The sequence below is a fragment of the Oryzias melastigma genome, linkage group LG1 (assembly GCF_002922805.2).
Source record: "Oryzias melastigma strain HK-1 linkage group LG1, ASM292280v2, whole genome shotgun sequence".
NCBI classification, from domain to species: Eukaryota; Metazoa; Chordata; class Actinopteri; order Beloniformes; family Adrianichthyidae; genus Oryzias; species Oryzias melastigma.
Window position 1 is genome coordinate 18,208,469 of NC_050512.1, and position 12,922 is coordinate 18,221,390.

Sequence of the window (12,922 nt, forward strand, 5' to 3'; positions counted from 1 at the left end):
TGTGTTTGTTTTTCTTTGCTGAAGCAGCAGAAAGAGGGATACGACGGTCGTTTGTTTGCAACATGGAAGCTTCCTTTTACCTCTCCATTCACAGCTTTATATCAAAAATATTTCTTCTCTGTGTTTTGAACATGCGCACACAAAAATCTTGACAGATTTTTAGTTGAATATTTTATAAATCTGAACGCTAAAAGTGTCAAGGTTGCCATTCACATCAAAAAAAGAGAATAAAATGAATTTAGAAATGAGGGCGGAAGCACTTTTGTGAATGTTTTTGTTCCCTTTCTTTTTAGGTGACATGGCATTCATTTGTCATGCCTTCTTTTTTAACAAAAACGATTAAAGATTCCTTTGATTTCAGAAGATTAATAGGCCGGAATTCCTCACATGTGGTGCGTGTCAGCTGAACCCAAGGCTGGATCACAGCGTTACCTGCTTTGGCGGGCTCGTGGCGACACGTCCTTTCATTACTGGTCTTTTAAGAAGCTAAAGGGGAAGTTCTAAAGCTGGAAATCTGTTCTGAGCCTCTTTACCGCAGACGCCTGTTATTGGCAGCACAGTGGTGCTTGTCAGTGTCAGTCGTATGACTCTTTTAACCGATCTCCCTGTGATAGATGTCAGCGCAGCCACGGATCCGATTGAATGGTACGCGCTTTGATCTGTCTGATTGTGCCGCCGACCTCTGTCAAAGTCACCGTGGTCATTTCATCTCTCCTTTCTTGAGATCAAAAACCCGAACTGGGTCAGCTCGCCATCTCCATGCATGAAACGGAGCGTAGATGTCCGCTGCTTTAAGGGATGCTTCTTTTTGAAGCGAGGTGATGTGACACACTTATGAGCCGTTTGTGTCTTACCTGCAGCAGATGGCTGCGGGAACGCTGTTTGGGGAACGAGGGAGGAATTCTGATGTGTGGGAATCCAACAGGAAAAGGTTTCATCCATCAAAAATACTCCAAGCTCAACATTTTTACAGCAGTTTTAGCGATTTCCTATGAAAAAAAAAGTTTATTTTTCTTGATCTGCTACTAAAAAAGTAGAATTTACTTAGTTTAACCCTAATTAACCATTTGCTTTAAATTTAATACAGGCATTCCTGATTCCTATCTCATTAGCATGATCCAAAGTTCCTTAAAAACCCACCGTATATAACGTGGTCAAGTTTTCTGCCCTCTAGATAATCAACATTAAGGCAGTAGAAAGGTTTTTCCTGCTCATTTCAAAATGGCTGCTTCCATGAAATCTTGATAGTACTTTCAAAACTTTATGGTGTGAAGAACTCATCTATTCTGAATCGTTTTTTAAATAACTACTTACTGTATTGAAATAATGCAAAATTTGTTTATTTCTAAAAGAGTTTCACCATGATAAAAGGAAGTAATTAAATTAGTGTGTATTAACACTCTTGTTAATATGTTTGCATTTTAAGCACACTTGTCAAATCTCCCAAGGTGTCATAATTGATACTATATCTATTTAAAAATACTGTATGATATTGCAAACCATTTTTTATTGATTTCATCAAAAGGGTTTAAAAAAAAAAACATCCTTATCCAAAACATTTGAATTTTCTTTCAATTCTTGGATGTAGTGGGTTTTACAGATTTACATTTTGAGAAAAGAAAAGCTACCAAGAACAGTTTTTGTCACAAGTTGTACACTCTAGAAGTGAAACATGAGAGTGAGGAGTATTCAGACTGGGAACGTCAGCTGGTCCGGATGGAGTCCAAAAGCTTACAATTTGTTTTGTATTCAGATGTGTCTTTCAAAAACTTCTGTTTCGGATCAAATTTTGTAAATAAAACCACGTGACAAAAGATCTTTTCAATCATTGGCCATGAGTTACGTAGGCGGGGCAAAACTACAAGAGAACGATGGAGGTCTTTGCAATCCTTGCTGGGATATCTCACTTATTCAAACTTTATGAACTTTGCATCGAGGTGTACTTGTTTCCTTAGGTATGCTCCAAGGCTAAAACTGGCTAGTTGACATGTTGTGTGTGCTTTAACTTGTAGGATGTTGGCAAATGCAGTGCTGAGGAGGCGTCGGCTATGAAGGTAAGTTGATGAATGTTTATGACATAAAGAATGTCAAGAAAACAGCGGAAGAACCATGTTAAAAATGAACCTGCAGTCATCTGACCAAATTTCACTGATTTACTGTGTATTATTGTTGTGCCACTACCGTGTTTACGTCCAGGAAATCCCCGGGTGCAATGGCTGTTTTGGTTCAGCTGTTCCACTTTGAGCACGGACTGTATTAAGACTGAGGAAAGTCGGATCGAACCGAAGCTCAGTCCAATTGGAAATGAACCAAGATCACCTCGAAAGATGAATGGAAGAGTTTGGGTGTTTTTAGACTGAAAATGTCTTCTGAATTATCAGGAGAAATTAGCTCTGATTCACTTTAAGCAAAGCAAATGTGTCCAGTTTAAATACATCCTTAATTTACTGAAATAATTTTTCATAAAGAAAAGAACCTTCTAGTTTTTTGCTCATTATGTGGTGGTCAATTTATATGTACATCTGTCAAGAAGAGTTTCAACTTACTGGTTTTTGTCTTTCATCTCAAAGTTCCATTTATATATATTTTTAACAAAGAGCAAATCAAAGAACATGTTCATAAAGTGTTAGATTTAGTCATAAAAGCATCTTTTTACACCTATGATGCTCTTGGCAGATCAGAAGAAACACTGTCTAAAATAAGAAAAAAAGAAGAAGAAAAAGATGCAAGATTACAGGACTGAACAAGGCGCATTATTGAATACATTTTTCAATAACAGTTCTGATTCCTTGAAATGGGTTTAAAATGAGGAGAAGGTGGTGCGTTTTCTCATTACAGCTGGAATGTTCTTCCAAATCTCACAGTGCTTTGCTGATTTGGACCTGTTTGCACTCTGTCGTCTGTCCCTGAGTAAAACTTTTGACAGTTTTCAACACAAGAAGCTCTAATCAGTTGTAGAGTAAATTTATTTTTGAATACTTTTAAAGAAGAAAGATCAAAGCTTAAATTGTTGTATCATAAAATCATCCTGAAAGATTTAAGAGAGGAAAAGAACCAATAGATTCTCGCCCCAGATTACCTGGACCCTCGGAAAGGGAGCTTTGAAGTTTGAGTCAAGCTATGGAAAACAAACTCCATTCAACAGCTGCTATCAATCAGCAGTTCAATGCAAAAGAAATGTCTACTAAATACTAAAGTAGTCTTGCCTATTGATAACATTTTAATTGTTCACTTTGTGTATTAAAGAATTTTCAACAACAAATGTGTCTATTTACTTCTTGCATGTCTGTTTAAATGTTCCATATATATTTTTTTACAGTGAGAGTTATTTTTTTTTCCAGTTTTTCCAGGACGGCAACTTATAAGAGCAATTGTATTTTTTTTTTTTTTCAGATCATGTATTCATTATTTTATATTGATGTAACTATGAATTGATGAACAGTTTCTATTCAATCTGTCTGAAAAATAATTAAATTGAGTCAACCTATATCATTAAAAAACATTTTAAAATGAAATAAATTGATAATCAATCATGGAAATACCGTGTGGATTGAGGCAGAGAGGTTTATTCTACTATAATGTAAATACAGCGAGTGCATCACGGCGGACAACACGCATGTGATGGGAGCAAAAAATGATAAAACCATCATTACAGTCCAATTTAATAATAATTCTGTCTTTTTATCATCATAAAATGTGCTTTATTTTTTAATTACTTAATTAGCTTATTTTTCTTGCCAGCCGTCTGATTACACTGGTGCCATTTTGTGTTTATTTAATTTTTTATCTGCTAAAAATGCACTTTGGAAATACACGAGGTGGGACCTGCAGTATGCATGCCTCAAGGCAGAGGGCGCTGGTGAGCCCAGACAACGTATCACTGCACCTAAACAATTATAGAGTTAGCAAGTCTACTGTGGCCGTCCAGTTATACTTTAATATTGTTTAGCATTATTTTCTAAATGGAGGATGACGTTTTTAAATCCCTAAGCTCAAGAATGTATTTAGACACTTCACTGGTAGTGATCTTCATCGAGACAGAGATTTTTAAAGACTGAAAAAGAAAAGGAAGACTTCTATTAACAGTTTATTTACGTGTTTCTGCAGACGAAGCAGCGGATGGATTTCATTTAAGTAAAAGTAAGTAAATAATAACAATTTTGGTGATTTTTTTTTCTGAGCTACAGGTTGTAAATTATAACCAAGCACATTTTTTGGTTTAAATTGCAACTTTATTGTTGTACCTGTTAAATTACAAGAATAAGTTGTATATTTATGACTTTAAAAGTCAGAGGCTACATTTCTGACTTTCTTTTTTGTACATGTGCGTGTTTTAAAGGAACAGATTTCCAACTTTAAAGTCATAAATTCCGTTTTTAATAATTGCTCCAACAGAGGATCATTTTTCACCAAGCTGCTTGGCATTAGTTCTTTCCAGGCTTGTGGAAAGGGCTACAATTTAGCCTCTGGTGTCTTCGGACATCTCTTTGGTCTTGGCCACACTAGTAGTTGGAGTCTGGACAGGTGTCGGTATGCAGCTAACGACCTCAAACAGGTGCTTGTAATTTAGCATAATTAGTGGAGGTGGACTATTTAAAGGCCGATTAAATAATAATAAATACTTGTTTGCAGCTGATAAATTATTTAAAAATATATACATAGTGATTTCCAGATATTTTTTTAATTATTATTTTGGCTCTCACAGTTGGGATGCACCTAAAATGGAATGTTGGAGCTCTCCATGATTTCTAAGTTGGATCATCACAGGGTGTTCACTTATTCGCCTCACTGTATGTATGGTATGAACATAGACTTTCAAGTTGCAAGAAAATTAAAGGTCATCATTTCAATATTGTATACAAGATGAAGTTAAAATGAATCAAAGATGATAAATACATGAGTTGAGGTCATGTTTGGATCTTCCTCTTAAACTCTTTTTAACAAAGGTGTGTAACGAAGCGCATAATGCGTTGCACCGGACATCTCCACTGCACCACTTTTTTTATCTTCTCTGCAGCAGTCAGGCAAGACAGATTATTCTGTGTACACTTTAACAATTACTTTTTAATCTGCATTTGCAAATTAACACAATGACTGACAGTGGAACAAAAAGCTTATTTATTTAGAGGCTTAGAAGCCCCTGCTTGTGCTGAAGTTGCCAGACTGTTCATTACTTAGTTTAGCCCATGGGCGAGATCTGAAGGAGGCCAAACTTTGCCTTCTGGTCCTGTTTAGCAACAGTTTTTTTAAACTGTTGTTTATTCCTCATTGACCCAATTAAAAAGGGTTTCAAAATGAACATCCGATAAGTGCAGCAGCATGAGGTGAGGTGAGGTGGTTACCGCTTCTGGCCCGCAGCACAAAAGTAGTTGCCTCAAATCATAACTGAGGCATTTTCCTCAAGAATTTGTGAATCCTCCAGCTTCTCCCAGAATGCAATTTCATATTTTGACTTCAGGGATGAAGTATTTATGAATGTACAGATTGATGTTCACCATTCAAAGTGTATCCTGCCCTCATTTGAATGAATGCCAGAAGGTTCTCATGACCCCAACAGGTTCAAATATATTTAATATGGATGGATGGTGAAATATTTAATCATGATTTACCTATTTTTTTAACAATAACTATTGATTGCTATGTCAGTTACACAATTTGCTGTTGCTGAAGTATGCCAGTCAGTTACCGCAGATGACCATAAACCACCTTAGCAATTTACCTCCATCATGATTAGTGTGTTGTTGCTATGGACACAGAGAAATTTCCATGCTAATCTACAAAAAGGTCAACAATTGAAGGGAGCCATGGCAGCAGCAGACACCCTCCTGCCAAGGCAGGCAGCTTCCAGCTGAATTAGGAACTTTTGTAGAAAAGAAGCCTTTTATGTAAAAGTGTGGAGATGACATCCACTCCCAGTGGATAACAGTTTGGTCATTCTGCGAAAAGTCAACTTAAAAGTGTTTGAGGAAAAAATTAGGTCTTATTTACTTAATACGAGCTCAGATGAAAGCAGCAGCAGCAGATATTTCTAGGTCACAAATTCATAACACACAAAGACTTTTTCACTCTACAAAATATTCAACTGTGACTTTTAAATGGAGCAACGCTTGGAATTGGTTTAATTATTTAATAATTAGAAAAAACATTTACTTTTCGTAAAACCTTTTTGATGAAAAATGTAATTTAACAAAAAAATAGCATGAAATACAATTTGATGCCTTCAGTTTGTACAAATAAAAAACCAAAACAGATATTTTACTGTTATGAAAGTCAGTGACGTGATTAACTCAAAAGCTACGTTCATCGTTAACGCACATCCAAGAGACCACTTCCAATGAAAATTCCATGTAAGCAGGTGTAAATGGGCATTTAGTGTTTAAAAACTTTCACATTCCCACCTAGCTAAACGAGTTTCCACAGCCGTTTTCAGGCTCTACATACAGATACAAAGGCTTTAGCTCTCAATTGTTTGTTCATCTGCTGGACAGTTAAGTTAGAGCATTAATAAACAAAAGATTAAAATGCCAAATCAACATAAAAGAAGTGTATGACATCATTTGAATGCAGATGTTTGGCTCAACGTTTCCATTCCAGATCAGATTATTGAGTTCTTAGTAGCTTTTTACATCAGAATTTACCAACTGAGAGTATCAAATGGAAAACATGACTGAAGTATGAGTCGGGCTTTCAATACTTGATTAGATTATTTTGCACTCAGGAGCTTCTTGAAACAAAATTCCCTTTAAGCGGTATTGATGAAAGGTGCACTTGATATCTTCCTTTTGACCAGAGGATCAATAATGCTTGAATTTACTCTTAATTCTCCCCAATCAGGCAGTAACCTTTACTCACAAAGCCCCTGAAAGCATGTCTAAAACCACCAGCAGAACTGCAGAAAAAGCTTTACTTCCAAAAGTTAAAAATAAATAAATAAATAACTCAGTCACTTGTCTTAGCTGAAGACGCGAATATTTCTTGGGCAGACGGCAATCCTAATGAACATAACAGAGTGCTCTGCAGGCGGCCTCGCACGCATTGCAACACTTTATGACTAATGTATGTGGGGAGAGGTTGAACTATGCCAAGATACCCAGCATGTTAATTATTAATTTAATTGAACAGTTGCTAATGAAACCCACAAAATAAATCTCGTGTCCAGAGGTAACAGACTTCTTTTGTTTTCGCTTGACATCCACCACCAGTGAAGTGTTTTATTGTGCTGCAAAATCCTGCAAGAAGATGAAAGTCGGATCTGCTGGTGCGCGTTGGTTTTTGTTGGCAGCGCTTACTGACGAGCTGCTCATGCATTTAGTGCCATACATTTTATCTTTTTATAGTCTGAAAGTGGATAAAGGTTTATTACAAACCAGTGAAGATACCTGGTTAGCTCCACATAAGCAAGAATTGGAAAGATTTGTTAAAGATCCACTCCAATCAAAATGCTGTTTTTGGTGTTTTTAACGCATTCTTGAATAAAAAAAAAATCTAAGCATAAAATGCATTTCTGTGTATTTCTTTATTCAAATCATGCTGAATCAGCAGCAGACAAAAAAATTTGTTAGTAAAGGCTGGTTAGTGTGACGCAAAAGCTCCCATGGCGAGCCACTGCTCCGCTTTATTCTCAAATAGATCCATGTGCGTCTTTGTTTTCTTTGTCTGAGCTGAGTATCTTGCTCAAAGCCTCATTTCTGGATTACTCCAATATTGCTCGCCATTTTTGTTGCATTAGTAATGTTATCTTTGGGTTGTGAGGAGCTGTAAGCTAGCAAAGAATAGTGTGTAAGCAAAGGGGTGATGGGAAATGGGTTAAGGTTTAGCAGGTGAATTTCTAATGAACCCCTGCCACACTGCAGAAACTATGTCCTAGAAAACAACTCAGGAATAAAAAAAACAGTTATTATAAATGAAGGATCACTGGGAATGCTGTTAAAATAGATCAAATGATGACTGAAGTGGGACTCTAAGAAGACAAAAAAAAAATTAACTTGACATCAGCAATTTGCATGAGACAATATTGTTTTAATGGAACTACAGGCTTGAAATTGCTTTGGGAAATGAGGGCAGGATTGAGAAAGGAAGAGCAGATGTAGAAGAACTCAGAACAGAGATCCAATCTTTCTGCTCTTGCTAAGTGGCTGATTTCATGGAGAGAAGGGATTTGTTTTTTTATGGCAATGTTGAAAACATTTTTAAGGCAAAATATATATTTATGAACATTTTTAGGTCAGTTCCTATGAAATATACAGGATATAAAATTTAAAATGTGTCTTTAGTGGACACCACTATTTGTTTTGAAGTCCCATTCTGATCGTCTTGATCTATTGTAAAAGCATTCCCAGGGAACTTTTATTTATGATTGTGCCATTTTTAGCCAAGATCAAAACACCTGTGTTGTTTTCTATGACATAGTTTCTGCAGAGCGGCAGAGGTTCATTAGAAAATCACCTTGTAAGCCTTCCTATTTCCCATCATTCTTTTGCTTACACTCTCACTAGCGTACAGCCCCTCATAGCCCTAGAGTTTTGAGCTAGATACCAATTTGGACGAAGAGAATAAATATGATAATGGATCTATTTGTCTGCAAATGGATACATCAGAATGGAGCAGAGAGCTTGTAGCCAATTGTAGTAACCAATACCAATCTTTTTTTTTTTTTTACAGCATTTTTTTGCCTGCTCCTGTTTCACCACAATTTAAATAAATAAATAGTCAGAAATGCATTTTTAATCTTAATTTTCTTCATATATGTCCTTCATTTTGAGAAAAGTGGTACAAGAACATGTTACTAACACTAAAAACATAGTTTTTGTTGGAGTGGGTTTTTAAAGAGCCAACACTCACAGAGTTCTGCATGTGTTGTAGCAAAGTGTGTTGTGAAATTTAGGTCAGTCACATTATCTGCTCCACTTCCAGAATATGTCAGACCTGTAGGAAAAAAGCCTCCCTGTGGTGATGTCTTCACTTAAGTGTTTCAGTATGGAGGTAGCTTTGGTGTTGGGGGGGCTTAGAGAAAATATCGACAATTTGTACAAGAAATACAAAAGACATTGAGGTCTCTTTGATGCTTTCCTTCAATTTGACAGTTTGATCAATGCAGTTCTACACTGAATGCATGTTACACTTTTTTTAAAAATCAGATTTATTCAAGTTTAAACTTTGCAAAAAGCTAAGAAAAAAGTGAAGGACGAGAAGGGAAAATTTACAGCTATAAATCCTCCAACCGAGATGGCACCTTCAGTGCATCAATGTATCATTTATGGTTGGATTTTATACGGAGGAGTGTTTATTTTATAGCTTGTACTTTTCTCCATCTTTGTATCTTGGTAAAGTACTCTGAATTAGGTCAACTGTGTTCCCACTGACACAAAACTCATCATTTCCAAAGCCCTGAAGCTCACTTAAGTGCCCCTAAATTAGATAGAAGCCTTGGACACCCTTTTATTCATGAAAGGCAGCCCAACAGAAAGAAAGCCCTGTAGAGTTAAACTCACCGTACAGAGAGGGCGTGGATTTTGGACAGAGCCGAAATGAGATTTACATTCATCTCTATTGGTGGACACATAATGACTGTGCAATGCGGAGCTCACATGCTAGGTTATCATGTCTGCCCAGTTGGTGCTGCAGCTCTTCATTGGAATTCCTCCCAGTGGGAATGGCAGCTAATCCCGAGGAATGATAGGCTTTGATGTGCGGGGGCTATGTTTTGTGATATAGGCGTGGGGAGACATTTCTTAGCAAGCAGTGTTGCAAAAGAAGCACAAGCCTAACTTTGAAATAATCTAAAAAGCAAAATTAGACTTTGACAAGATGATTAAAATTCTGATCACACAGTCAGCAGTGTTGCTTTATGAGCAATCCGCCCCCAACATAACCCTTTTTGTCATCTTTATTAATTCCAGGATTTTTTTAAATGCCTATTAGCCAGTCAAAACACATATCCTGTGGGGGGGTTTGTTATTCAGCAGTTCGAAAAATTCTGTTTTAACTAAGTTCTGCTAAAATTAAAAAGTGTGAAGATAAACTCATCTTTTCACGTCAGTCTGCGGTTGTTGATACTTCCTGTCTTGTTTGGCACCTTCAAACGGATGCAAAGGATATGAAGATGCGTTAGAGGATGGACGGAAATAAAACACATCAGCTCTCAAACATCTCAAAACAAAACTGTATCTTCATCTCATGTTTTATGATTCCTTTTAGGATTATAACATTTCTTTCTGCATTAGTGATTATAGACAATAATATAGAAAATATAGATATTGCAGAAATAGATGTATCTGCAGAAGTCCCAAAATTAACCCAGAAGTACCCATAGTGACATCAGTGTAACAGAAAAATATCGGAAATGTTTTCTGTTGTCAACATGTTTTTTTTAAGGAAAAATGGGTCTGGATCCTTATGAATTAAGATGGGAAACACCTCCAAAGGTTGTTGAGAACAAGAGAGCACAGATCCTGTGGGACTTCCAGATACATAACGACAAAATAGTCATGGACTGGACATTGAACTGCTGAAAAAGAAGTAATAAAGTAGCAATCACAAGTGGTGGCAACGTCAAGGAGAAGGCCTGTGAGAAGACTGAGAAGAACTAAGGTCTCAGAAAAGAGCTGGAAAAAACTTGGAAGGTGAAGGCAAAGCAACAATTGGTAATCGGTCCTCTTGGTAATTGGTACATTTGAGGCTGGGACCCTAAAACTAGGGGAATGGCTCCAGCAGATTCGAGGAACAAGACCTCAGTCCAAAAGAGTTGAGTTTTAAGAATGCTCAGGACCCTCAAGTTCCCAGGCCTTCCAGAGAACTTGAAGAGCATCAGACGTCTCACAGAGCAAGTGTGAAGATATATATATATATATGTACACTGACTTTTTCAGTCAGATTTAGCAATATTATGTGTAGCAGTTCAGTATGACTCCCCCCAAAAAACCACCAAGATGAATGCTATAGACAACCTAAACAGCATAGCTCAGTGATCATTCATTATTTATTCCAAGGTTTTGAAAAACGGAAAATGGAAAATTTCACCACAAAATGAACCCGTTAGCTATCAACATTCTGACTGTGATCTTCAATAGACCTCCGTCTCTAATAAACGCCAGACCTTCTGCTACATTTTTGGAATAAACGCTGGGCTACTATTAAAGGATTTACAGTACTTCACATTTTGATTGAAAGTCCAGCTTTTAGACATTTTTTTACAATATCACACTCACCATATTCGCTGTCAGTCAGAGCAAAACATAAAATAATGGACTCCTATTGAACTTTATAATCAACCACTGAAGAACAAACAGGAGCTCACGAGCGCCCTCTACATTGAGGCAGAGTTATTGCTTGCCTCACCTTTTGTCTTTTTATTATGGCTTTATGTCAGATCTTAATATTAAATGAAGATAGACAAACGTGAAATATATTACCTTTTAAATTAGAAGTAGAGATATGTAATAAAAATGTACACATTTTTTTTTCTTAAAGCATTGCATTATTTTACATACGCCGAGTACTACCAAAGGCATATAATCAACCCAGTTTGCATGAGATTTTGCAATCTGGTGGTGTGAGGCAAAGCTCAGAGCTGCCTCACCTCACAGCCTCCACTGTAAATTAACCATAAATACGCAAACTATAGCAATTTTGATTTAAAAAAATGATTAAAACAGTTAGAATCATACATGTAAAAGGTATTTACAGAACAGATTAGTGGAAACATTTGTTTTATTAGTATACATCTGATGATGGTTGGTGAGAACCATACGACCCTAATATGTGTAAATGTGATAAACACACAGTAAATGTTGGTGTTGTGTTCCCCATTATCTACTTTGAGCATTATAGGATCGTTAGTCTGACTCCTGTGGTCTAAATTTACACACACCCATCAAATTTCTGCTGCTAGCTCATATCATCTCCCAACAGAAATGTTTTTGTAGAAACCCTAGATCTCCCTCAAACACAAGAATATGTTCATACCAGGTGGGACTTCATCTCCACAGGGAGTCCCGGATCTCGCCAAAGGCCTCATCTAAACTGGATACATCCAGAACACCTCCACTGGTGAGAAGACCTCTTTTCCCAATTCCCCAAGCACCTAATTTTCCTTCTTTTTGATGAACGGGAGGAGCAACTTTTTTTTTTCATTCTCCCAGATGACTGAACTCTTGACCCCAACCCTAAGGGTGCAGCTACCTATGAGGTTTCTTAAAATAGGGGAGGGTTGGGCTGTAGTTTAACTGACAGCTCTACCTTCTGGGTTTATTCTCTGTTCTGAGACACAGTCTTGTAGCAGCATGAGACAGATATTAACCCAGCAAGACTGTCAAGTTCTTGTTCTTATCTAGCCCCACACATGAACATGACCCTGAGATGGGCGTGAAATATTTTTCTAGGCTCTGAGGGTTTGTGATTTAAATGTCCTTATGGAAATTGTGGTCAGCACATCCTCCAGGCCACAGAAAACAAAGGCTGCAATCAGTTTTCAAAGGATGCTATGTGCAAACGTCAGCATCTCATTCTGTTTTGGGGCACAGGTTTTATAAGACATGCAGGGTTAGGTGGGTGAAATAATGTGGGGAAAATACACTGTATACAAGTTTTACTGCATCATCTATTGCCATCTGGAGAACTTTCTCTGAGAGGTTTTTACTTAAATAAGTACAGAGATAATTATGAGTTAATGTTATTATTGTTAGCAATTATTTTTGAACAAAAAATCCTTTAAGTTAATAAATTAAAATGCTGTTTAACGCAGTGTTTTGTCCACGTGTTGTTGCCTTACTGTAGATGCGAGCTTCATGCCAGAGGCAGGGCTGGGCCCTCCCACCCACAAATCAGACCTCTAAGGACAGGTGCTACCATATTGTTTCAGGGATTGGTACTACTGTACCCAAAAATGCCAAAAACGGACATTAGAACCTGGCTAAAAAGGAGA

General features: G+C 37.1%; 1 long non-coding RNA gene across 1 annotated transcript; it reads left to right on the forward strand.

The window, feature by feature from the left end:
* Positions 1-3,551: 3,551 nt before the first annotated feature.
* Positions 3,552-12,662, forward strand: LOC112157231. Its single transcript, XR_002921110.2, has 3 exons — positions 3,552-4,019; positions 4,108-4,140; positions 11,988-12,662. It is a non-coding gene; the product is annotated as an uncharacterized LOC112157231 (long non-coding RNA).
* Positions 12,663-12,922: the final 260 nt, after the last annotated feature.